General features: G+C 34.2%; 1 protein-coding gene across 7 annotated transcripts in view; it reads left to right on the top strand.

Annotated features, from left to right (window-relative positions):
* The first annotated feature begins 1,998 nt into the window (after positions 1 to 1,998).
* rhea (Talin_middle and talin-RS domain-containing protein rhea) overlaps positions 1,999 to 27,645 on the top strand; it is a 140,465-nt gene continuing 114,818 nt past the window's right edge. For all 7 annotated transcript variants that reach the window (XM_085943319.1, XM_085943321.1, XM_085943314.1 and 4 more), the window contains exons 1-2: positions 1,999 to 2,099; positions 23,479 to 23,697. The gene's annotated coding sequence lies outside the window, so the exon portion shown is untranslated. The remainder of the gene's footprint in view (positions 2,100 to 23,478; positions 23,698 to 27,645) is intronic.

The raw sequence follows: 27,645 nt of genomic DNA, 5'->3' as shown, positions 1-27,645 counted from the left end.
AAAGTCCGCAGACCTGGGGTGCTCCACGCGAAAAAAAAGTCCGAAGACTGTAAATCGTCTGACTTGCGTGCCAATGGAGCGCCGGCATAACACTTCACAAAAAAAAATCAATTATTTTTCAAGGTATTTTAAATTAAAGTATCTTGGACTTGGAACCATGATACGAGTACTATGTCTATTTCCATGTTGAAACGGCGTGAATATAAATACTTATGAGAGTTCAGCATGCATTTAATTTCTGCAATATGTAATAAAACATAGGTATGAAGTACATTTAAATATTTACTGGTGGCGGCTCTCGTGGTGCAGTTGGTAAGGCGCTCGCCTTCTACCCGAGAGTTCCTGGGTTCGATTCCCGGTCATGACAAAAACATTTATGTGTTTTTCTCAAAGCCTGGGTGTTTGTGATTGTTCAAAATTACTAACAACCACCTTGTACGAAAAAGCAAGTACATGGTTATTAATAATTCTAAAAAAAAAAAAAAAAATATTTACTGGTGTCATTTTACTTATGGCGTTCATCACATTGAATTTGACAGCTCTGCAAAAAAGAACGGCAGTTTCTATTTATCTTCTAAAAAATATATTCTAAAATGTCGCATGTAATAAAAAATACAATTTTAGATTTTAAGGTTTTTTACAGAAGATATACATATAGAAAAAAAACATTTTAGTGGATTTTACGAAAATAGAAATGGTCGTTTTTGCTTCCGACTTTTTTTTTTTATTTGTTTTGTTAAATATATTTAATGCTTGACTGCTTGAATATATATACACGTTTAATAATACAAAAAAAAAGAATATTACAAAATCAAACCAATTTAATGAGCAAATTATTGCACTACAACCGGCATGTACTGCTATGTCATTTGCATTAGTAAAATTGACCACTCCGCATTGCAATATTGTAGCCAAAATTCATAGTAAAATGGCCAAAATGTTTAATCACTGTTATTTGACAACATTGGCTCAATTTTAATAAATGCATAGAAAACATCTTGCAATGATCCCATGCGATCATCGCAAAGGTAAAATTAATGCCATTTGAATGTATGTAATCAATTTGGTTAAGATAGTCGCATTCCTATCGATGTAAGCCATATTATAGCTGATGATATCTTGTTCGCGATAATGTAAGGATGAAGGGGGTGGGGTAGTTGCTTATTAGCTTAGTCAATATATTATCTATAACCTTTATATTAAAAAAAAAAGTGATTTTGATGACAATGTTTGAAATGCAGAGGGAGGATATTTTTTGAGAATGGCGGCGGTCTGTAGTGTTTGAAGAATTGAATACCTTCGTAATATTTATTGTTTAATGACAGGTTTTTGGACGCCCCCTAAATTTGGTCGCCTTCATAAAATAGGTACACATTTTTTATATAATATACCAAGACAAGGCGTGTCAACCTTATGCCGTGTCCACACTGGCAATAAGTTGCTGGTAACCTCTTTTTAATTTTAATTACTTAATTTTTTTAAGCAATTATGATAATTATCGTAAAATTTAATGAGGTTGCTAGCAACTTGTTGCCGGTGGGTGGCTCTCGTGGTGCAGTGCGTAAGGCGCTAGCCTTCCAACCGACAGTTCTGGGTTCGATCCCGGCGAGGACACAATTTTTATGTGTTTTTCTCAAAGCCGTTTGTAATTGTTCATAATTACTAACAACCACCTTGTACGAAAAAGCAAGAACATGGTTATTAAAAATTCTTAAAAAAAACTTGTTGCCGGTGTGGACACGGCATTAGGTAACTTCTTCCATTTGGGTATAATAATATCTTTTCCATTTATTCGATGTCGTTTTTTTAGTGTCATTTGCTGGGTATATTATATTTAATTTAAAAAAAAAAATAGAACAACGTTTTGCAACAATTTAAGTACTTACCTAGGTATGTTGTCATTTATTTTGTGTACAATTTCTATTCATTCCAGATTCATCCGTGTGAGATTATCTCGGCGATACTTTCGAGTTTGTACCGCCAGATGCCTCCGCAGTCGCTTCCAGTGCTAGTAACAAATCTATGGGCGTGTAGTGCAACCAAGTGTCAAAGAAGAAGTGTTTTTTAGCGAAAACATTCGCTGATGGCGGATAAAAACGGTAAGCAATGATAATTAATAGTGCTGTTATTGTATCTGTCTAATCTCCCGTCGTGTAATTGTCTACCGGCCGTTGAAATTGCAATTGTAATCTACATCTGTCTGAATCAGCGCACTGAGTAATACGCCATCTTGTCTCTGTACGCAATTTTTAGGTCCGAAAATCGATTCTTGCAAAGCACCCTTTAATATTTTCCTTCCGATGAATGGGTGATGTTGAAAAAAACATGCCTGCATCGAAATATAGGCGTCACCCTCCCGATATACTCTCCACTGCCCACTCCAAAATAAACTTGACAGCCTATGCTGAAATAGAATTATAGTCTGTTTCTCAGTTTATTTCCTCTTAATTAAAAGAAAATACCACTATCTTAATACATTACCGCATCCTACAGTTCCCCAACACTTTAATGTATAAAACTACCCCTTAAAACTATCCAAATTATCATTGTTTTTATTATTAATAATAACATTACTTCATACACTACTAAAATTTAATTCTATTGATGTTTATTATATAAGATATTGTCAGTTTTTGTGTAGTAAAACATGGTTTTTTTCATCGGATTTGAATATGTTATCTTCTAGCTGTATAACCTTATCGATTTTTAGTCATTTTGTGTTATATTTGTCCAAATTTTGAAAGTGTTTTGCCTGAAACCAATTCACGTCCTTGGTTGCAGCCGTGTATTATTTTCTCGGTTACTCTCTGACATCAGTGTTTTTAAATAGACACAGATTTGATTCACATAATATTATTGAATACGGTTTTGCGATATGCAATCATCGGCAAGAATAATGAGTAATTGCCAGCTTTTGGCATTACAACCATTTGCACAAACAATATTATAATGAAATTAGTGGTGTTTAAAATTTGACGTTTGAGAAATGATTTGAATCTAATTCGATAATAGTGATGTACCATGCACCCGTCTACTTGCTTACCCGTTTATACAATTATTTTGTCTCCGTAGAATATCGATAAGGTTAGCCCTACAATTTCCATCACCACCCGACAGAGGGACGCAGTTCACAATATACCTATTTATACTAGGTATACTGTAACCGAATCAAAGATAAATAATCCTTTTTACAAACGTAAAATTTATTTACTAGGCATCAAGATAATATTATGTGCAACCCACATGGTTTCCCAATATTTGGCAAATATACAATTCTGTAAATTTGTACATTAAGTAGGTATATCGGTAGATAAGATAAGGTTCTGAATGAAGCGACGTGTTCTTTATAGTAAATGATAGTATTTTATCAAATCGGCACACTATTATTACATTTATCACTTCTACATGATACATACATTATTATAAATACTTTACCCTCTTTGACTTTATAACCGCTAAAGATACCTTTCCCGGATATATTGTATTCGATGGTGACGATGTTAGGACGATGCTAGGGCGTACCCATGTCACTTTCTCAGTTGGTTCAGCAATAATGTTATAAAAACTGTTAGGAAAACTTCTCGGGAGGCGGCTATGATCCACATCGATCCACAGTGATAAAGCACTTTCTAAAGTACCCTTTCTTGTCTCCTGGCGTTGGCAATCACTTTGGAGAACTCATCTCGGTATTGGACTCTTTGAAACAGCTCCTCCGCCCTCTAGTCCAGTCCCAGTCTTGGAACTTTTTGTCGAGATTTAAGAGAATACCAGAATTACACATTTGTGATAATGATTGAAACTCGAACTAGTCCTTTTTGCCATATGTCGAGTTAGAGACAGTATATACTATATAATCATATAAGTCCCTAATAATTCTTGACAGTGTAATAGGTTAAATATTCGTAGTTTATTCATTATCTTTCCATATAGGTTGCCAATCTGGTAGACCACACTAATTCTTACGCCCTCGTATTGAAACATTTTCATGCAAAACTGTACGCCTTTTTAAAAGTTTTTGTTAATAATGATGAGTCGTGTATTTATTATGACTCTTATGTCTGTTGTATTATGCGAGACATTCTTGCTTAAAAGATGACGGTATAAAATGACGCAAACTTATGTTCGGACCTATGACGGTACCCTCGGTTTTTATGAGAATTTCGAAATACCTACGTGTCAGTTGAAGTAGCTCAGGTGTTTATTTTTTTTATCAACCTTTACCTTTACGTTATTTATTTGTTATGTACTTATTTACCTCTTTTTAGTTATTTCTGAGACTATTCGATTTTAATTTATGTTTGTATTATTTTCGCTGTGCCGCTAAATATAAATAACAAACTTACAAGTAAGTACGTAGCTAAATTTTTGTTCCGAGTCTGACCAAAAGAACGAGCCGTAAGATGTTGTTATAATACACTACTTGCATATTTTATAATCTGATAAATATTAATTTCTGACATCAACAGACCGACACTGTTTATCATACATAATATTATTGTTATTCCGGATGCATGCCAGCTGTTTTAGGCATCTTATTTAATTATTGTATAGTTAATTTTTAAAGTATGCCATGACAATATTGACAATCGATGGCTTATTAAATTGGTTGTCGTCCATCTCTAATGTAAATCCATAATTTAAAAATATGTTCCATGTTCGACATGTTAACCCCTATTGGCATGTTCATTGAAGACACTTGTTTTTTTATTATTATATCAGTTACGTATCAATTGAATCCCCTTTCACGATTAAATATGTGATATCAAAAATGCTCCTAATTTATTAATGTTTAGTTTTTTTTAGAATTATTAATAACCACGTCCTTGCTTTTTCGTACAAGGTAGTTAGTAATTTTGAACAATCACAAACACCCAGGCTTTGAGAAAAACACATAAATATTGTGTCCTCACCGGGTCGAACCCAGAAGTCAAGGGCGGAAGGCCAGCGCCTCACCCACTGCACCACGAGAGCCGCGCTTAGTTATAGTGTCACTTAAGTTATGATTATATTATGCTGCACGTCGCCTACTATCACGCGACGTCACAGTAAGCTGCCTCTTCGGGAAAGAAGTGTGTAACGTCGTTTTTTTTTGCTGTTTAAAGTGTTATCAGACTGATTCTCCCATCCCGTAGCACATTTTGAACCTTTAAACTTTAAACGAACATTGTCAGTGAGCAAAATCTGCCGAAATCACCAGAACAGCAACGAGGTCACCTCACGTTGTACCGCACTGCATCGACACCTGAATGACTCAATTAACGTTTTATTATCATTTTATACATGCCTAAATATTTTCGACGCGTGTCAAAATGGCATGTTTTTTTTTTGTTTTTAGCGGTTGGCATTATGTATTTTCTAAAAGAATTTTGTCTAAAATCTATGGTATATGTTGGGTTCTGTTCAAAATATTGAATTTAAAGACTCGTTACTAGGTTACTCCATCACTGAATTTACAGAGATCGTGTTCGTTCAAAATATTATGCAAAATGACGAAACCGTTGACTAAATTTGTCGCCGTGACAGCGTGACAGTGTGCGAGGTGCATCACAATATGATCACAATTTTACTGTCACTTATGTATTAACGCGTTAGCCATAAAATAAATAAGGATATTAAAAAACTCAATGACCAATATCCTGATACACCCAAATCAAACATATTTACATTATTATTATAATCATCTGTTGGGACTTCCCGCCTCTGAACATAGTCCGACCTTTTGGGCAAATATTTATTTTTGCAAAGAATAAATATTGCAAACATATTAATAATATTATTTTAAAAATTTTGGTGTTTATATTGAAATTGGTTAGATTTAAAACAACGTTGTTTCTCATTATTTTCTCAATTATTAAACTCCAATACGCGATCCAATAGCGAGATCTCGGATGTAATGAGGAAACATTCGTTGACATATTAGTTTATGATGTTCTCCATACATTTATTCAGTTTTATAACGAGCTACTTCTCGGGTGTACCGAGAAAAAATATCGTCAAAAATTTACTTAAAACTGTTAATGTGTCGATCGTTTAAAAACAACATTTTCGATCCTAAGCAATAAAATCCGATCGGGCAGTTAACTAGACCGATGCTGCCGGGATCTGATTACGTTTATGACACTAGTTAAGTGCCTTAGTACCTAATTGGTGTTTTCGCCGACAACATTGAAAAAGTATCCACGCATATGGTTGAAATTGTATGTAAAAATGCAAGCTTTGTGAAGTCAGTAGGTAACTACCAGCGTTCATTACAATAGACAACTTCTTTTGTAATTTATGAATGCAATTCTTGTTTCGGGGATTTTTACGATGGTTTTCAGATTTTTTATGTTCTATGCTTAACGTGGCGCGAGAATGTTATATAACGATATAACAAGTAAGTAATGCTTATAACGAGCATATTTAGCCGGTCCCATCTTCCTCGTAATAACCAAGTTCGACTGTATTTACCTAGTATCTATTAATGAAATCATAATAAGTAGGTAAGTAGGTGGTTCGAATCAGGGGCGGACTTAACCGTTCGACGGCCCTATTCACAGCACCGATTGCCCCCTTCTTTTTGTCGAAAAAATACATTTTAGATTTAGACACATTACTATTAATTCGTATCCGGAAACTTGTACGTATGCATTTCGCCGTATCACACGTCTTCGCCGTGAAATCTTGTATCGGAAATATAATATAGCCGTATATTAAAGACGGTCCAACCTCTTTGGGTCGTATAGTAGATACTAACATAAAATTCGTGTCTAAATAAAACACGGTTTTTGTTGGTTTACACTTTACAGGAAGCCAGCAGCAAACAATTGTTGAAAATAGCTGATATACAGGATTATTTGTTAAGGTTAGGTTAGGTTTTCATTCTTGAATTTATGAATTTTGCCATAATCGGCTATGAAAATTGAATTTAATGTTCATATTGAATCTAATAAAATTGGAGACCGTATAGTATACGGTCATCTCTTCCTATATAAAGCTCACGGCGAACTGTGCCACGCTGAAATGTTTTACGTACAATTTTCATGTAACCCTATTAATTTCGTACGTAAATGCACATTATTTTCTTAAACGGACGCACGCAATGTTGACTTCGTGCTCGTTAGTCCGTACACTGCGATATGTCCAAATTATTTTTCACAAAACATAAGCTAAAATCTGCAACGTTTTCTGTCGCACTCAAAAAGCACCTTTTATCTTATTCCCATATACATTTATCTATATATCTATATAGAGATTCAAAATTCGATACACAGGGTGTGTAATTTACCAAAGCCCCCCTGATTTGGTACTCGAATTTGTATTCCCATTTATACGTAAAATGACATCAACATCTCCAAATGTAGATTCAGTTGATTCTTCTATCTTCTCCAATTCCACATCTTAATATGTAAGGATCTAAATAGTAATAGAGGGTCTTTGGGAGAATTGTTTCCACTGTCAATTTTGAATATGTATTTTATCGGGAAAAAAAGACACATACAAAATCATGAAAGTACACAGAGTTAGATAACTAGACCCTATTGTAAGACTATTGTAAACTCACTCTAACGTAACTGGAATATATCAATATTCGAAACGATTATCGCTCTCCAATTTGCATTATCAACCGACTTACACGCGATGTAAATGAGAACTCTGCCATTCTTGGTAATATTGTCCTTGATAACATCGGGAGCATCAGTCGTTTGTTCTCCCAAGGTGCAGAAATAACATGCCATTGGTAATGCCGATTGGGAGGGCAATAACTCTGTTCAACCAAATCGCTTCGGATGTTGACATATTCCACCTACGTGAGGCTGAGTATAGATGAACATTGTTTTATAGATTCTTAAAATAGAGCCTACTTACATCATTCGGTGTACTTGCTTGTATCTAATTCATAAGTTTTGTATTCACTCTTTCTACCGTTTTATAATACTGCACCTATTTCTTATTTTTTATATACTGTTTTAATAGTATTTCTTTGTTTTTAAATGTCATGCTGTGAACGTCTTAAATTTACAATTTGTAAATTTCACTATGAAAAATTGATTTGTTTTGATCAATAGCAGGTTAGTTCTGCACCATGTGAGAACAACGGATGCTCCAGAGAATGGAAAAGTTCTCATTTACATCGCGTATCAGTTATAAGATACACTTTACTATATTACTATCCCTTGAGAATGGGTTCTGCAACAACGCAAGGAGGAATACACTAACGTAGAACGTAACGTGTAAATTTCACTATGAAAAAATGTTTTGTTTTGATCAATAATAGCAGGTTAGTTCTGCACCCTGTGAGAACAACGGATGCTCCAGAGAATTGAAAAGTTCTCATTTACATCGCATATCAGTTATACGATACACTTTACCATATTAGGTACTATCCCTTGAGAATGGGTTCTGCAACAAACCTTAAACGCAAGGAGGAATACACTAACATAGAACAAAATATAAAACTGTACATATTTAAAATTATTGATGTTGAATTCATTTTTTAAATATTTATAGGTGTATTAAAACCTGTAAGCAGGTAAAAAATAGTATTTTTTTTAGACTGGTTTTGTATTTCATTACTGTGACACAATAACACTCGTAAAATGACAAAACATGTAATACTTATCTCTCTCTATGGCCGATTTGTCCGTTTCCTGTCCGCATCAACACGCATAGTTATTATTAGATAGTAGGTAAAGTTGTTTGTTTTGTTTATATATTGTACCTATCTTCATATCATTAGCCTGGGGCGATCCACTGTTGGATGGAGACCCACCACCTTCTGGGTTCCAGTATTCCCTGCCACGTAGTTCTGCCAAAATTGACTGATTCGTCGATCCTGCTGAGTTTGGTGCATTTATCCAGCGGTTGTTTACTCGGCGATCGATATGTGGTCAGCCCATTTTATCAGCTTGTGCAACCCTTGTCAAACTGCCTTATAATCCTTTCTATGTCACATTGGGTTACTCTTTTTGGGTTTATCATACATTAAGGATCCATGTCCGCTGGTATCACATTTAATACTCGTCTTTGAAGATACCATTCAGTCGTCCGAATGCGTTCAATGCAATGATGGTTTCTTCCTATTTCTAAATCACATTACAGTATGCATTGCGCGCGATGTCATTGTCTAATTTTAATGTATGATTTCACAACTTCAAATTTTCCCTGAAAGACCTAAAAATAAGCCCCCATTTCAGTGGGCCCTAAGGCCCTAGGCACTGGCTAATTTTGATTGAAAATAGCATTGGTCTAATCTCACCCCATTTCACGTTACATACCTATTTCGTTATGCATTCGAAAATAGTTATAGTTAAGTACTGAACACACTGCGGGGATATTTTATTTACATATCGACTTAAAACAACTGCCAAGTTATTAATTGGCGAATAAAGAATATTAAAACAAAACACTTTCTATTTCGCATATTAATGGTCTAATGTTAATACCCCGTATCTGACCTATATGACGTAAATGACTTTTTGACGTATAAGTAAATCGTTTTACAGTGGCACCATGGGTACGGCAAATGCGGCTTGCAGTTGTATTGGTATTGTTTGCTAGCATTGAAACAGGCATTGTCGCAAGCAATTCAATACACGCGCGAATCGCCTATGGTGCCACTGTAGAATGATTTATCTATACCTAAATACTAAAAACAATAAAAATATTGCCCATCGACTGCGAAATTCCCATATTATCTGTAGTTATTTTAACAAAAATGATACTTACAGCAATTTTAGTAATTTCCCGTATCTGAACATTGCAGGAATAAACTTTTAATAGCCCGTATCCTGCCTGTAAGCTGTCAAGCGTGTTGCATGACGTGTGTTGAATTCACCTTCAAAATGTCACTTTCTAATTATTTAAAAGTTAAACAGTAAGTAATATAACAGATTTGGATGTTTATCTTTATATTAGGCGTTATGTGCTTTGCTTTAGTACTTTTTACGTTACGGGTTATTGGCATGCTATGTAGTTACATCATGTGTGAACTATTATTAACAGTCAAATACGGGATATTCAATATTTAGCTTCCTGCATAATTTGTAAAAAGTCACTTACGGGATATTAACATTAAGCCATCGATATAATATATGCTCCATCTGGAGCTTGTAGTTCGGTAGGTATCGGATATGTTTTTTTGTTTATCTATTTTGAGGTAGGTACTTGTGCGTTTGTCAAACATAATATTATGATAACAGTATTATTGTTAGTCTAAAAAAAAAATGCTGACTGGCTACAAAGAACTCACGCTCGTTTTAAACTTTGGCAGGTGAAAAAAGTAATTTGTGGTGTCGAGTTGTGAAATATATTATTAATATTGTAGGTATGCCACTCGTGAGTCAGGAGTCATCCGGCTGCTAGAGCGTCTGTGTCTATTCTCGTCTCCAGTGTTTACTTATCTGCCTTTTAGAACAGTCTTTTTCCGAGTCGAAGTTATTTTGAGGATCATACAGTTTTTTTTTTATTATTATACCTTTGACTTTGTTACTGAAAGCACAGATGATGATGTATTCGATATAAAACGATCACTGCGACTTGCTAGGTATTTAGATTTATCTGTTTTTACGTGCGGACATTAATTTATTTTAAGTTTATGAAAATAATACTTATGAATGGTAAGTAACGTAAGTAAAATGGGATAATACAGAAATAGTACTAGTAATTTAATGCGCTTTGTTCTTATACCAGGGGTTTCTGGTTCTATTCCCAGCGAGGTCAAAACACAAGCTTGGGTGTCTCTGTGTTGTGTTTACCCGCTAAGAAAAATTGGGTTTCGTAGCATTTTGTGGTGTTAAAATGAACATAATAAAAATATGCATTATAGTATTTTTTAAGTATATTTATAGAAACACTTCCGGTTTAGAGTTAACAGAGATTTAATCAATAATAACAGAGAATAGTTCAAACGGTACACGAAAATAGATTAACAAGATAAGATGATTCGCTCGACAAAATAACCAGATGAACTAGCCAAAGAATTAGTTCAGTTCAGGTAGGTATCACATTTGACAACTAGAAACCACACATAGCACTAGAAACGAATCTTGATAGTGTAAGGTGCTTAGTTTCAAAATAGAGGACATCAAAAGGATCGGAGCTAATTAGACTAAACTGACTGGCTGTAAGACTGTGCGATAAAAATTACATAGCGTTAAATCCTAATCCGTCCGTCTTGCGGCGTCCAGTCAATGGGCCGCTCCATCTATGGTTCTCTTTTCGAAGTCACACTACAGCATTAAGTATCTTGGGAATTTATAAAACAAGTAAACTCTTACTTACGCAAGTGGAATATATCGATTTAAAAAGCGCTAGGTTGAACACGGCAACTGTCTCATTTAACTAGTTTTTTCTGTATTTTTAGAGAATAAACAAATGTATGCATCCTATTTAAAAAAATATTTATTCAGTTAGGTATTGTCAATGATTCAGATCGACACTAGCGTCCGGAAAGAAGCAAGGCTCACTACCTATAGTCAGGCCGTGATGCATACATTTCACGTAAAAATGAAATTCTGTTAATACAAACCTCCACTCTGTGGAGGCATATTTATGATCTTAGTATCTGACATCGTAAAAAAAATAGTGAATTAAAGAAAATATGCGTTTTTAACTAAATATTTTTTTCAAATTTTGGTTTAGCTTTTTTTTTCAAACTATCAAATGAAATCAAAAGTTTGAGTCGAAATATTATCGTAATAAAAGCCAGAATCGTAAATTATTTTTGAATGACTATATTATAGTAATATATTGGAAGTATCTACGAAACCGCTTCGTTGTTTGATTCACTTATTAATCATTCTTGATTCTTGGTGAAAAAAATACTCGTCTATCTATAAAATATCTAAAAATATGCAATTAAATCATACATAACTTTGGACATTTTATAGATATAATAATATTTTTATCTATTGGTTAGGCAGGGCTTGATGAATTTAAAAAAATGAACGAATGATATGTGTAATAATATAATGTATTCTTAATCCAGCGAAAACAAATACATAAGTATGAATGAAAAACTGTGCACTATTTTCTCGTATCGCCCAAAATATACCAAAACTATTATGGTTTGGTTGGGCAGGGTTTAATTGATTTTAAAAAACTAACCAACACCATCTATAAATTCTAGTCTTAGTTCAATAAAAACAAATATACGTATGATTAACAACGTTTAATGTGTACTATTTATGGCGGATGTTAACAGCCTACCTCCACCCTTCGCCACTAGTAAATAGTTGTAGGCAGAAAATACTATTGCAATTTCCACGGCGTTGGTGATTTGATACGATTGGCCTAGGATAGGGAGATATTGTACTGTAGTATCGTCGCAAACCTTCTATATAAGCGGGGGCACCAAGGGAAGAAGAAGATGATTTAGATCAGGCAGGCTCGCGAAGGTCTTCATTACAAATCTATACTAGTCCATAAACTGATTTTTTTAAAATTATATAATAATGCAATATAATATTAATTCATTTTTGTTTGACTTTTTAATATTCAAACCGGATTCCTGGGCATTTGATCGCCGGTCGCGTTTATATTGCCCACGAAGATTCGTCGCGGTAAAAATTTTAACTGTGCCAAGATTTGCATAATCCATGAATAGTAAAGTGGTATAGTTTTTTTTATTGTAATATTTTTTACTGGTAGGTATCGATGTGGCAGTTTGGTTTTGTAGAGTATTTCAGACGAATTTGAAACATAATTTACTGTGGAATTCGATAGTTGGTAATAACTTCTGTTTCATTTGATTTAACTGACAGGACTAGGGATTCCAATCCCGGGATCCCGGGATCCCGGGATCCCGAGCTATTTTCAATACCTATGAATCCCGGGATTGATAAACATAATCCCGGGATTTCGGGATTGATTTTCTTATCAATTTTTATGGAAAATAAAATAAAAGCGAAAATAAAACATACTTTTAATAAAAAATAACTACATTAGAAATAAACTGAGTTTGAATGAAGTTTGATTTATACCCATGTGTAGGTTGCCGATTCATTTAATTTTTTCACATGAATTATTAAAAATGAGAAAGATTGGAAAAAACAATGCTTCGCACTTTTAACAAAGTAATTCTACCATGATATCATACGTTTTACGGCAGTTTCATATTTGGCTGACTAATTAGATTTATGATGCGGAAAGGCCATACGTACGCCATGATTATTTGCTTTACTATTTTAAATCTCGCTAATCCATTCATTATGTCTTTACTATCAGAAACAGCAATCTCATATTAAATTCACATTATTATTTATATTACAATATTATTTACTCCATTAAACTTGTGTATTTCCAAGATTGAACGTATACAATATTAAGAATAAATGTCTTCAATAGTATAAATTATACTAGATTTATTTTTGACCGATTTTATCAATGTTATTTGTAAATATAAAATTTTTATATTAACAATGGAAAAAAAATGCCAATCCCGGGATAGTCAAATTGTAATCCCGAAATCCCGGGATCAGAATTTTGGCTCGGGATTGGATTCCCTAGACAGGACTATACATAATCTTATAAAATTTGCAATATTATCAGAGATATACTTATTCGAAGAAAAAAAAATACCGATTAGTTTTCAATACACATTCATCAGAATTTGATCGGTGAAATTTACCATTCTGGCTCATCTAAGCATTCTGTTTGTATAATAAATGTTTTTATACTTATGTCTTTTTCTATTATGTATGTTTCTGAGGTTAAAATAGTTTAATTAGGTACAAAAGTATCGGCAAGTGTGCACGTACGTTAAAACAAAATTTTGTAGCCGTCTGTAAATCCTTGACTTGGGAGAAACTTCAGTGAAATGGCAAATAATTTTCAACTATAACTGCCACGGAATTTCGGAATCGCTGCCAATCGGAGAGCGAAAGTCGAGCTGTGAACACGTCAATTTGTTTTGTAATGGCGTTGGGGGAATTAATTTTTAAATCGTGTAAAGATGACTAAAAAACGTTACCCATTAACTTGAAAAAGAAAACATGTCAATGAATATATTATTATTATTATTATTACTAAAAGAACAATAAACATAACATTAAATGGACGCATGTTGAATTTTTATGACAAATTATGTTTTATTCTGCACGCGTCGTTTGCACAATCTTGGCGTCGCGTAGTCACGATCGTTTTAGACTGTGCCCTAGCTGAAGTATAGCCTTAAGCGACGATTTGATAGCTGGTCGCAGTCAAAAATACCTTGATTTAAACCTAGTTTGTATAATATTGTCACTGTACAGGCCTATTATTGTCAACCCTCAAATATCAAATTGTTCAGGAAGTGAAAAAAAACTGTGGGCATTATTGGATTTACTTATTATTTTATATAATAAATTTTCTGTAAAATTGTATGTTTTGATTTAATTTGTTTTTCTGTTATTATTATTATTATTATTATTATTATTGTTATATTTGTTATAATGTCAATCTCATGTTGTGTACGTCTTGAATTTAGATTTGTTATGTCCACAATGTTTTGTATTCTTAAATAAATAAATAAATTTTATTAGAAATTGAGTGGCTTACTCTGTACGTACCATGTGGCTTACGTTTAGAGAGGGTTACAGCATTTGGCTGGAATATTTTTTGTCAAGTTACAAATGGCTTAAAAAATAGTTTTGAATTATTTTGATATGAAATATTTTTTTGGGATTTATGATACTTGGCCAGTTCGTGTAAGAGCATGCAATAAGTCCATTACCATCAAAATGTCACTTAAGTGAAAAGTGAGGATTACGCTGCCTGTACACACTGTACAGTGACGTTATAATATAACTACGTTAGAAATTACACTTGAAGTGATCCTGACGCCGTCTATGAATAAAGGTTGTAATACACTGACTTATGACGCGGTATGACAGTGGGTTAGTCCTAGTGGGTAAATAACTTGATTTTCATTTACAAAATATCGTCACAAATTTTAACGAAATTTTAAAGAATTTCTCAAATGCATAGTTCGGAAGTTTCTGCATGGATGGATATAAATGAATACGTGTATTAAATAAGGCTCTAAGTACCAAAAAGTAGTATTGCCTGTAGTTACAAAATACCGAGTCATTGCAGTAAAATTTCATGAAGCAGACCTTTTGAAAAATGTAGTTTTACAATGTGAAGCAATCACGGCAGCTTCTATAATTTTAGGTATTAAGAACTCGCAAGTGTCAACACACCATCGTCAGCTATATTATATTGAATGCCGTTGACCACTGCAGTGCTACTTACACCATTATAAATAAAACACGCCAACGGACTTACGACGTCGACAGGTTTAATTATTTAGCTGTATTTTTTTGACTTGCTTGAGGCACTTAGACTATAGTTGAAGTTATTGGCGTTGGTATGTAGAACATTTTTCTATAAAAATGTCAGTTTTATTTTTTGGTATTTAGCGCCTTAATTAATACACGTATTCAAATTGTAACGGATTGTGATACACGTCCGTACATTTTTTCCTAGGACTTTAATACAAATTATGTGTCTTCCGTCATTATAAATATCTTCTCTTTCACATAAAATTTCGGCTCCATCTCATATGTGCCCAACCTTTTGTCTTCCCTGGGCCACATTTAGTGAATTGGAGGAATCGCCTTGGGCCGCAAATAAAATGAATTATCGTTTAATGATCTTGTGTAGGTATACATAAGTGGTAAAACTTTTTTTTTTTTTTTGTATAGTTTTATTATAAGATACGATTAAATAACAGATTTTTGTTCTTATTTTAATCATCTTGTGTTTTTATTATACTTCTGTATAATATAATAACGAAGCCAAACGTTCTGGCTACAAATTAATGATACCTACCAGCTATTGTAACATATCACTTACAACTAGTGTTATCAATAAAAAAGGTGATAAATATGATTCTATGTTGTTTTCAGGGAGTTAATTATCCCGGGAAGTTAACTGTCAAGCGTGATATAATTTAACAAGACCGACCATTGGGTCTATTCTATACATATCAAACACTAAAGTCATAAATAGTATCAAACTTAGGGTAGGTTTGTATCAAAATATTAGCACTTTTTGTAACAATTACACGAAGTTGGTTTTTATTGTTGCAATAAGTGCGATATTTTAACAGCAGCAAGATAGGTGCTGTTAAAATATAGCACTTATTGCAACAATAAAAACCAACTTCGTGTAATTGTTACAAAAAGTGCTAATATTTTGATACAAACCTACCCTAAGTTTGATACTATTTATCACTTTATCACTTTAGCGGTCGATAAGTATAGAATAGACCCACATGACCGCGTTGGGATCAACCTGTCAAATTTCGTTGAATAACACAGTTAACGCGTCTTACTTGATTCCAAATGCAACTGATGACAATCAATGATTGTAGATGACCGTCTTGTTTATGGTATTGCTCTGAGTGAAATCAGTGTTATTTTAGAGCAGGGGAGGGCAAACTGCGGCCCGCCGGGTATTTTTTTGCGGCCCGCCATCATTAATTGTACTTATGATTATGAATAACTTTTTTTATAATTTTTAAAAAAATATTGACGATAGATTAAAATTTGAAGAATTTGTTGTTTCCTAAATGTATTATCTCAGTATGTCTCCCTTGCGTCTCGTCTCACACTATGTAACCAATATTTTCTACGTTGAACATCGATTTCAATAGATATTGATAGTGTACCGACAGAGCTACAACTTGAGATTATTGATCTGCAGTGTGATACTGATTTAAGAGAATTGCATCGTCGTGAAGAAATCTCCAAATTTTACAATGTCCTTAATTCAGACAAATTCGACCAACTTAAAGATTATGCAAGAAAAATTTTCGTTATTTTGGATCAATTTATATATGCGAACAAACATTTTCGATCATGAACCTCAATAAAAATTCTTTACGATCAAATATCTCCGATGGCCATTTACAAGCAGTTTTGAGAATATCAACTACAAAATTAACACCTGAATTTAAAAAAATGTACAACAGTTTCATTCTTCTCATTAATTTTTTTGAAATGTTTATTTTTCGTGATAATAAATAGTGTATATCTAAAAATGGTATTTTACTTGCGGCCTGCCACTCATTTTGAATTCTTGAATTTGGCCCTCCATCCAAAAAGTTTGCCCCCCCCTGTTTTAGAGGAATACAAATTTAGAGTGATATGTTAGAATAGCACTGCTGTTTGTTATTTCATGAGGCTTCGCTAACAATGTTTCATAGCCAAACTGAGGGCTCCCGAGTACTCTTCTCGAGGGTTGTGACAGATGCAGTTGTTTCAATGCTTCTTCTTTTCGGTCTAAATAATTTTGCGGATTACTCCGAAGTCTTTCTGAAGCCAAGGCGTTATCTTAATATGTGTCGCGCCGACCGATATTTGTCGAGATGGCACTGACGTAGAGGCCGTTTCACACGACCTTCCGGTCACTCTTTGAATCGATCTGTTAACTGTGGAAATTAGACAGTTGTTGTTATAAAATAAAAATTTTGTCAATAATCTACTTCAGTGGTCTCAAATTCAATAATGATGTGAGCTACTTTCGGAAATTGATATTGTCTGGTGAGCTACTTATACACATTCCTTCTTTATATTTTTTTATCATCGTCCTTTATCGTACCCTACATAATATTATTATATTAAGTACTTAACATAAATTAGGACACCGGACTTCCAATAAAACATAAAATGCATATTATAATTATTTATATACAAATTATTTATTGAAATAAGTGTGAGTAAAAGTCGAAATAATAATTAGTGAAAAGAATGGCATTGTCTTTCCTCCATATTTTTTTCAATTCTCGATGGGTCACCTTGTCACTCCAGTCCGAATGCAATTATCAAGATGTACATCTCTGAGTCTGTTTCTATATTTACTTTTAACCACTGTCATATTGATAAACGTTGATTCACATACGTAGGTAGAACAAAACAATGCCTTCATTTTGAGCGCAATTCGAACTAAAATTTGATATTCTTCTGTTGGGACGAAGGGCCATACAGATCCTATAGTCGAGGGAACACAATTAAGCGACAAATCACACTGAAATTCTATCAATTCTGATTGATTTTGATGGAATTCCATCAATTTGAAAATTTTCGACGATACAGCTGGATACAGTTTTTCAATGTCATTTCAAATATATAAATATGCTAAAATATCCCACGCGAGCTACCGGTAGCTTGCGAGCGACTGTTTGGCGATCACTGATCTACTTACTCTCTTTCATATAAAAAAAGGCAAGCTAAATTATTTGACAATGATTTGTTCGATTCGCACACTTTAACTGTTTAACTAATGAGCACACGCGCGTTTTCAACCATATTGTTCTTGCACAAGTGTTTTCTTATAAGTTCTCAAAACTTACTCGTACATATTGTAAAACTAGCGTTTTAAGTTGAATGTGTTAAAATATTATCTCGTGCGTATAAAATCGAGTTCGATAGTCTTGCGGAGATTCCAAACACTACCAGAATGCCTCATCGAAGCGGAGTCCATCAGATTATACAGTATCCACGTTCCGGGGTTGAAAAATCGTCGCCGGGGGTTGGTACAGCGTGCGGCGGGGGGCGGTGCGGTGGTCCGACGCTGCAGACGCCTGCCGGGCTGGCGCCGAGGCGCCGACGACGCCGGCAACGACGTCCCGATCGACGCCTGCCACCCCGGCCCCCGCTCGCACGCCTACTTCTCAGCATCTCGAGTTATGTTCCGCTGTCAGACTCTCTCGCGTGTTTTTATTCTTTATTTTTTCTTTTTGCCTCACTTTTCCGTTTATTTCTTCGATCCGTGTTTTTGGTAACTACTCTATCTGCGGACCCCTCGCTTTCCTGCGCGTACGTCCGTTTTTCTTTTATATTATTTGTATACCTACGTTATCTTTTATAACACAGGTATATATGTACTTGTATTCATACATAAGTGAACATAACCCTCAGTCGATTTATAAGCCATCTAGTTTCAGTGTCAAACCATAAGCGCGTATGTTAATGTACGGAGAAAAGTCAAGACGAATGGAATAATTATCGGGTCTCGAAACATTCTTTGTCCACACTTTTTTGACCGCAGTTTTTATCGCGTAATGTTTCAACTGGAAAATTCTTTGCCACATATATTAAAAAATATGTTTTGTTTTTATTTACATAATATTATAATGGAATTTTTAGACATTGTTTTACATTATTTTAAAAAATCTGTTTCCTGTACCTACATGTCATACGATACATAGGTATCACTGGCGAAGGGTGGAGGTAGGCTTCTCAGATTCAACACAAACAGTGCACACTATTCTTTGTCAGTCATACGTAATTGTTTTCTTTGAACTAAGACTATAAATTACAAATATTGTTGGTTAGTTTCTAAAATTCAATTAAACCCTGCGTATACCACCCCAAAATAGATAATAATCAAAAAATACCCAGTTGTCTATCTATAAAATATCTAAAAGTATGTCAATAAATAATACATAGTTTTAAATATTTGATAGATAGAAGAATATTTTTTATCTGTTATGGTTTGCTTTAGACAAGGCTTAATGAATTAAAAAAAACTAACCAACACCATCTGTAATACGTATTCTTAATTAAACGAAAACAAAAAAGTGTGCACTATTTTTGTCAGATCGCCCATCGCATATCTAAACTATTACGGTTTGATGATTTTGAACCAGCACCATCTGCGAGTCTTAGTTCAATGAAAACTAATACGTATGACTGACAAAGTTTAGTGTGCACTATTTATGTCGGATCTTAGCAGTCTACGTCCACCCCTCGCCACTGGTGTATTTTGTTTTCGAAATTTTATTTTATTGTGAGTATAACATTGTTTATGTTTTGTTAATTTAAATATTGTACAAATGTGTAGGTATTTTTATTTGACTTTGATTAAGACCAGCTTTTTTCAATTTAAGTATGCTTTGTTTTTATTTAAATACATGAATATAAAATATACCTACATACACGTAAACATATGAGAGAGTGCAAGACATGTAGAAAACGTATGTGAATGTTGACATGTGGTACTGCCACCTGGCTGTATTTGCTAGTTTAATAATAATTACTATAGCGTCGCGGGTCCCAGACCCAGGTTCGAATCCTGGGTCTGGCAAGTACACATATTGTTTTTCAATTTGTGTATGAGTCAGAGTATGGACCTAATAGGTTGAGCACGTGGCTGACATCCATTTCTCGTAAAAACAAAATCTGTTAATACAAAAAACCTCCACTCTGTGGAGGCCCATATGATCTTATTAGGATCAGACATGGTCGAAAGAAAAAGAAGAAGAAATTACGTAAAACGTAAATTGATCAAACGTTATTTTTGTATTGAATACGATGGTTTTATAATGTATTTATTATGCCAGGTCAAAACCCTGATAGCTGCGTAGTGCAAACCGCAAATAGTGATTCATTTAATTAAAATTATAATATGTATTATGTTCAGTTGGGATGCGAGCTTCTGTTTTATAAATATAGTATTCTGGTATGTGATAGCGTTATCAGCTGTCACACGTCTACATGAGTTCAGGATTCTGGACATACGTCCTATCTATTCAAATGTATGACCCGGTTAAATTACCATTGTTATGTTGTGGTCATGCATGTTAAATAAAATATAATTGAATTTAATATTAGATATTGTAATTGCTGTGTTATGTTTACTGTGGAAATACGCAGTGGCGAAGGGTGTAGGTAGGCAGTTAAGATTCGATATAAATAGTGTACACTAAACTTTGTCAGTCATACTTATTTGTTTTCCATCACCATCGGCCTCTCCTCGTTTCCACTAGCCTCGCTGCAACGGTCTCCTGCTACACTTTAGTTTACCTACACATCGATTGGGTTGGCCTTTTCGTCTTTTACCATCTCTTGGATACCATTGGAGGATGAGAATTATCCGGCGATGTGGTCTGATCGTCTACACTCCATTCTAAAAATGATATTATAATTTGTATCTTCAGTAGCGAAGGGTGGAGGTAGGCTGTTAAGGTCCGACATAAATAGTTCACACTAAACTTTGTTAGTTAGACATATTTGTTTTCATTGAACTAACACTACAATAGTGTGTAAACCCTGCCTAATCCAAGCCATATTAGATAATAGTAAAAAAAATACGTTATTAAACTATACATAATTTTAGATATTTTTTAGATTCTTTGTAATGATTATGGTTTGGTTTAACCAGGGCTTACTGAATTTTAAAAAACTAACGCACCACCATAATGAAATAATATGTATTCTTAATTCAACGAAAATAAATAATTAGTATGACTGTAAAAGTGTGCACTATTTTTGTCGGATCGCCAATAGCATACCTAAACTATTATGGTTTGGTTTAGGCAGGGTTTAATTAAATTTAAATATTAACGAGAACCATCTGCAAATTGTATTCTTAGTTTAATGAACACGCATAAGTATGACTGACAAAGCTTAGTTTGCACTATTTATGTCAAATCTTAACAGCCTACCTCCACCCCTCGCTACTGGACTATGCAGTCTTCAATAATAATAAAATATTTTTGTTGGATTGCAAACACGGGAGGTTAATAATAATGTATCTATCATAATATTGCCTCGTTTACAGTAATTTTATTTCTCTGTATTCCCGCGAGAGGGTTGTGATTTCAAATGTAAGCAAACCTCAGAAGGTTCAGCTCTGCTAAGGGTAGGCGTTGGTGGTTTTTCTTCTCGGGAAAAATGTATGTAAGTGACAAGATATTATTTATGTTGGCCCAGAATACTAATAAGTAATAACAAGATATGTTATAAGTAGGGATCGGATTTATATGCAACAAAAAACATGATTATATGCATGCACATATGCACTTAAAATCATTGAAATATGCACTAAAACCAAAGAAATATGCAGTTAAAAATTTACATTTTTATGGAAAAATATTGGAAATACCCACTTCACCCAATATTACCGATAAAAAATAGAATAACAAATTAATAATCTTAAGCAATATACTACAATAACAAAAAAAAACACAAATAATCAATATAAAGTTAATCAAATACAATTTTCAAAAGAGTTAGTTTACAAGTAGGTAGGTACAAATAATTCAACAAGAAATGCAAAAAGTAAATGTAAACTATGGAAACTAAGCCCAACTTAAAAAAACAAAAACGACACACTTAACTATTCCTAAATACTATTTGCTCTGTCCGAAAAAATAAATTACAATATTTTTTTCAATATTCTCTGGCATTAAATTTTCCGCATATCTGACAGTTTTTTGTTTATATGCGGAAAATGATCTCTCAACGTCCACAGGGGTGATAGCGCAAAATTTAAATAAAGGTGCCCGGGTAACTTCACTTTTTCTGATAAATTAATGAAATGCTCGGGGATGCCATTAAAAATGCAAGTGCATCTAGAAAATATGCATTTATATGCACAATAAAATATTATTTTTGGATTCTGCGTCTTTCGAAACGGATTTCTGTGCGACTCCCATAGCTGTGCATACACCCTAACAAAACATGCACTAGCATATAAATCCGGGCCCTAGTTATAAGTTAGATATTATGTTCTTTTACCGATTACAATATAGGTAACTACTATGTGACACGAATATATTGAAGAAAATCTTCTATATGTAGAACAGCTGTTTCCAACCTTTACTGTGTTTTGCACCCTTAGTAGACTATAATACTCGCACACTCCTTTACACCTTGTTCTTCCGACCAAAAGAATCCGAATATCAGAATTTAAGCATTTTTTTCCTGTATGGATGTCAGAATGTTTCTTTTAAATTTTATTTGTAAAAATCTCGCACATACCCAGGTCGGGTATTCTTATCCCAATTTTGAAATTTATGGTTTTTATGCCAATTCGATTGCTGAAAGTTATACTTACCTACATAATGAATCAATGAGATTTAAAAAAATACTAATGTTGCATTTATTAAAAGCATGGCCCCCACAAAGGGGGGCTGACAGGGCTTTAGCCTGGGGCCCTGGCGTGGCGGGTCGACCTGATAAAGTGAGATAAACACACATCACAAATTTGCCCTAATGGGAAAAAAATCGCCTGCGGCGCTATTTCATTTATAAGATTTTAAAATGTCTAGTTGTGTGATGCCATCTTTGATTACTGTGTGTCAATATTCGACAGCTCCATAAAATTCAAGCGGATTTATTAAATAATACAAAAAAACAACATTTAGAAAACTATTGTGTAAAAAGTCCCACTGCGTTTAACCCAAGCGATGGGTAGGGGGCCCGTTTTAAGATGTGGGGACCATGATTAAAAGATGTCATCTAACTTCAAAGCAACAGTGGAATAACTGAAATAACCCGCTGTTAATAATGTTACACAAAAATAATACCATTATTATCTATTTATTATAAACCGCATAAAAAACAAAATAAACGTATAGTGAAGTTAATGATTTGATTTGTATGATACATATTATATAATATGATAGTTCCATTATCTCCAAACTACAATTTTTGACTTATCTTACTGTTGTTTTGAAGTAGCGAAATATTTTTTTATTAATATATATTTGTTTACCTTTTTTCACAGATCCACCGGTGCCAACGAGTGTAACAGAGAAATAAATATATTATCAAAAAGAAAACAGTGATATAAAATAAATATATAGTACGCTTAAATTTTATTTACCAAATTGAATAATATATTAATAATTAAAGAAAAAGCATTTTATTCTTACAAAAAATATTTTACCATTTTTATTGGGCAGTTTTCAAGAAAGAAGACACTTTGCACAACTTTGACCTGAAGGTAAGAGAGTCTAAATGACATTTGTAATTAATATACCCACTAGCTCTAAGTACCCTGCGTTGCTAGGACCATGGCCCTCACACCCTAAAGTCGGCCCCCAGACGAGGATGTTTGGCGGGCCCCACTATCTATCGCTAAGTTTAAGGGTAGTGTGATTTTCTACAGCAGTTTTCTTCAAATGATATTCGCAGGCGTTTTTTTTACAATTATAACAAATTTGCGGCGTGTATTTATCTGGTCGATCCGGGTCCCCAGGGTAGAGCCCTGCCAGCCCCCCTCTTATAGGGGCCATTATTGTGACCTCATAGAGAATCGAACACGGAACCCTAGAGAAGAAATAACATTTTGTTTGGTATGTTATGCTCACGGTCTTGTGTTACTTATAAAACATACCAGCTAACTGCTAAGCAATTATTAACAATGAAGTTGCTAGTGTAAACTTAACAATAGTGTTACCAGCGTGATGTACAACGGAGAGGTATACTTGGATGGACAAACCAACCTCAACACTAGGTCTAATTTTACAACGTTTTTCTTAGCTCGTATTCTTATTTGTCCGGTGGTTCTTTGTCCGGTCCAAATCTTGCAATCGATTTTTAACTAACTTCCCGACTAGCTAGACATTTGAAACTTTTAGAATATATCAGAACACGATGCCAATGCATTTTTTTGAATACTTTTAGCCATCTTTAAGTATAATTGAATTCATTTTCAGTTAATTCTGTTTTGTATGAAAAGTTATTTCGACACCATTATTGGTTGCTAGGGGTCTGGGGTCCTAGCAACTAAATTATTAATATATACCTACGTGCGTTACTATGGAAATCAATATGACATGTCAAAATGACATTTCAGTATTATTTCTATCAAGTACATATTTTTTTGATCGTTTAAGCTAGTCAAGTCAAGTTTATATGATTCAACAGAAAATTTAAAAACGTATATAAAAAGTTCTTTTTATCTTGTAATTATTTTCATACTATAATGATTTAATATTCAAAACTTTTAAACTGTCTTTTCGTAGCCTGTCTTTTGTCTGTCTATGTGGCGGGGAATTACTTTGCACACCACATCCTCTGGGAATGTCTGAGAATGCGCTCCGAGAGGAAAGATATGCTTAAATCGGTCCAACCAGCTGTTGAGCCCATTGGACCGTCCGACCCTTGTCGCCACTAAGGCCAATTTTGTTGCGTTTAATTATTTATTAATTTGAATCGCTTATTTTTGTTAGCTCACCGTGGGCCTCTCTCCCATGGGCACTTTTCATCAGAGATCTCTGTCAACTCAGTCAAAGTACACTTGAGTGAGTGGCGACTTCAGTCTTGGGTATCTGCTCCTGAGGCATTGCTGGATGTAGGGCCTCGAGATACGTTCTATTAAGACCGAGTGATGCGGGGCGGTATGGTTTAGTTTGTAGGGGTCTATGTTTGTAATGTCTTCTCGTACGATAAAGCAGAATATTAAGTAGGATAATAAAATAATATATAAGTATATATACTTAGTGTATACTATATTCTTTTTAACGCTACAATAGGCCACTTGGCCCAATGGCAATAGTGTAGTAATATCAGTGAAGCAGGGAACTCAAAAATAATGGGAACTGAAATACCTAACGGGTAAGGAGAAGCAGGCAACCGGTCTCGAGTAAGGAAGAATACGGGATAAATTTCAACTCGTGTCAAGAATACGTCATACGTCGAATACTGACAACTGCTCTCGGTTTCTGCATTGCACTTGCATTACACACACTATTGCACGTCTATAATGCGTGGTTCATTTTCATAGGACACTCACACATTCAAGACCCTACGGCAAAATTTATTGTATATGGTATATCGGAATTATATTTATTATCTGTTCTGTGCAGTGAAGCAATCACTAACACGCAGGTTTTTAGAAAATCGTATATTACTTATATGTGTTGTAACCTCACCGGGTATCGGGACCTGAGTTGATTTTTAAACCAACGCGAGACGAATTGTCATGCGGCCTGTCGATTGTCTCTTGAATGCCCTCGATTGAGTTGTCAAATAGGACAGCGTATTCCATGTCGCAGACCTTCACCGACAGGTATGCCTCGGTCAGGTGGTATTGACTTTCGTAGTATGGCGTCAAAGAGGATTACCACATTGTTTATATTAATCTTTGATGTTTTCTAAAGTTTCCTTGCACTCGGCGCGAGTTAGTCTGTTCTTTTGGTCCTTATTCATTATGTCCAGCATGCACATATTCCCATACCACACAATATTGTAATGTATGGGAGAATGGAAATTGTGTCTTGTTTATTTAAGTGCTAAATTTAATAACAGTTGAGATTTCGTTGGTTTTACTCCGTTAATGTCCTTATAACTAACGATCGCAGATCGGTAGGTAATAGCCGAAGGCTGTTTTTTTGTTTTGAATGTTTTTTAGAAGAGATTATGTATTACGTGGCATTGAAAATTTTTGTTGAGTCGAACGGATTTATTATGCAGATATCCGGCGTAAACAGCAATTCGGTTCCATAATAATATATAAAATTATTCCATAACCGGTTTCGCTGAGAAAGCAGTTTTAAAATAGCCTCTTAGTAAGTAATATTATTGCAATCGAGTTGATTATTTTTTAACTAAGTTATATATAGTCTCTCTTTAAAATTAGACCTATTAGTTCTATCGACCAAAATGCAGTAGGTCTACTTAGTACATCTACTTATCCTGGCCGGCCGCGTCAGATCACGAACGCCCTGGACGCTTTGCCAGTTGCATAGCCTGGAGAATCTCATTTTGCCTACGTCTCTAGTGCCATCCATATCTCCCTGTATCGTGATCTGGAGTAGATCATTTAATTGCAGAAAATATGGCAGTTTATCTATGATGCATATTAGTTCTACGTTCTTAAATAATTTAGTAATTGAAGGGTTGAAATTATATAGGATCTAAGTGCCAAAAATGCTAAACTAAGATATAACAAAAAAAAGAATAAAACCATACATATATGAAAACATTTTTATTTTTACAAAGTTATAGAATAACTTCAGTATATTATGATAAGATTACATACTTCTAAAGATAAAATAAACAAAGGAAGAATAAAATATTTAAATATGGGCAATATTGAAACGTTCTATGTAGTATGTAGGGGCACATATAACCCGCCCATATTTCAATGTATTTGTGTTACATAAATGGTAGTTAAGAACTTAGACCTTTCAGAATATCATTAGGCTTGGCATGTAGATTGTATTGAAGTAAAAACTTCTTATATCATTTTTTGGCACTTACACCATATATAGATTTTCAACCCTTCAATTACAGTGTGACTTTTATACCTAGTCTTCTACATTACAGCGCTGACTTGTCATAGCAGATACTGTATTGAGAGGAATTAAAAGCATTCTTGTCTCTTTCTCCTCACAATACTTATGCATTTGAAACAATGCATTTCATCTACTTCCGTAAAGGTTTAGGCATCGCCACGCGATAGCTAACACACACTGAAAGAAACCAGAGAGTTGGAGTAGACCCCTTTTTGAGTTGCTCCGCTCCAGGTCCGCTTCGGGATGTAATACTTGCTCCAGCTCCGCTCTAGGATCTGCTCCGCTCAGGGGAAAAAAATAGGTATTATATGTACATGTTAAAAAAAGTAGTTTTAAAATAAGGTCTATTATTCGTTATTTTCTTATTAATTCTATTTAACAAAATGTCCGAAAGCAAATCGTCTTTCATTATCTGCCACTTCGAATTAATTTTAGTGCTGAAAATAACCTTTCGTGTTGAAAATTTGAAACCTTCTGAGTTGCAAACTATCAAATATAATATTTTCATTGGATTTTAGGACAAAAATTTAATAATAGTAAAAAAAAACACCTGAGCAGTAGAGCACTACAAATTGTCGGTGCTCCGGGTAAAACCCCATTGCTCCACTGCTCCTTCTCCTTGGTGACGTAGAAGACTATATTATAAAAGT

This window comes from Rhyacophila brunnea, unplaced genomic scaffold (genome assembly GCF_057557595.1).
Source record: "Rhyacophila brunnea isolate RB1 unplaced genomic scaffold, BYU_Rbru_1.0 scaffold_15, whole genome shotgun sequence".
NCBI classification, from domain to species: domain Eukaryota; kingdom Metazoa; phylum Arthropoda; class Insecta; order Trichoptera; family Rhyacophilidae; genus Rhyacophila; species Rhyacophila brunnea.
This window is presented reverse-complemented; position numbering and strand designations above follow the sequence as displayed.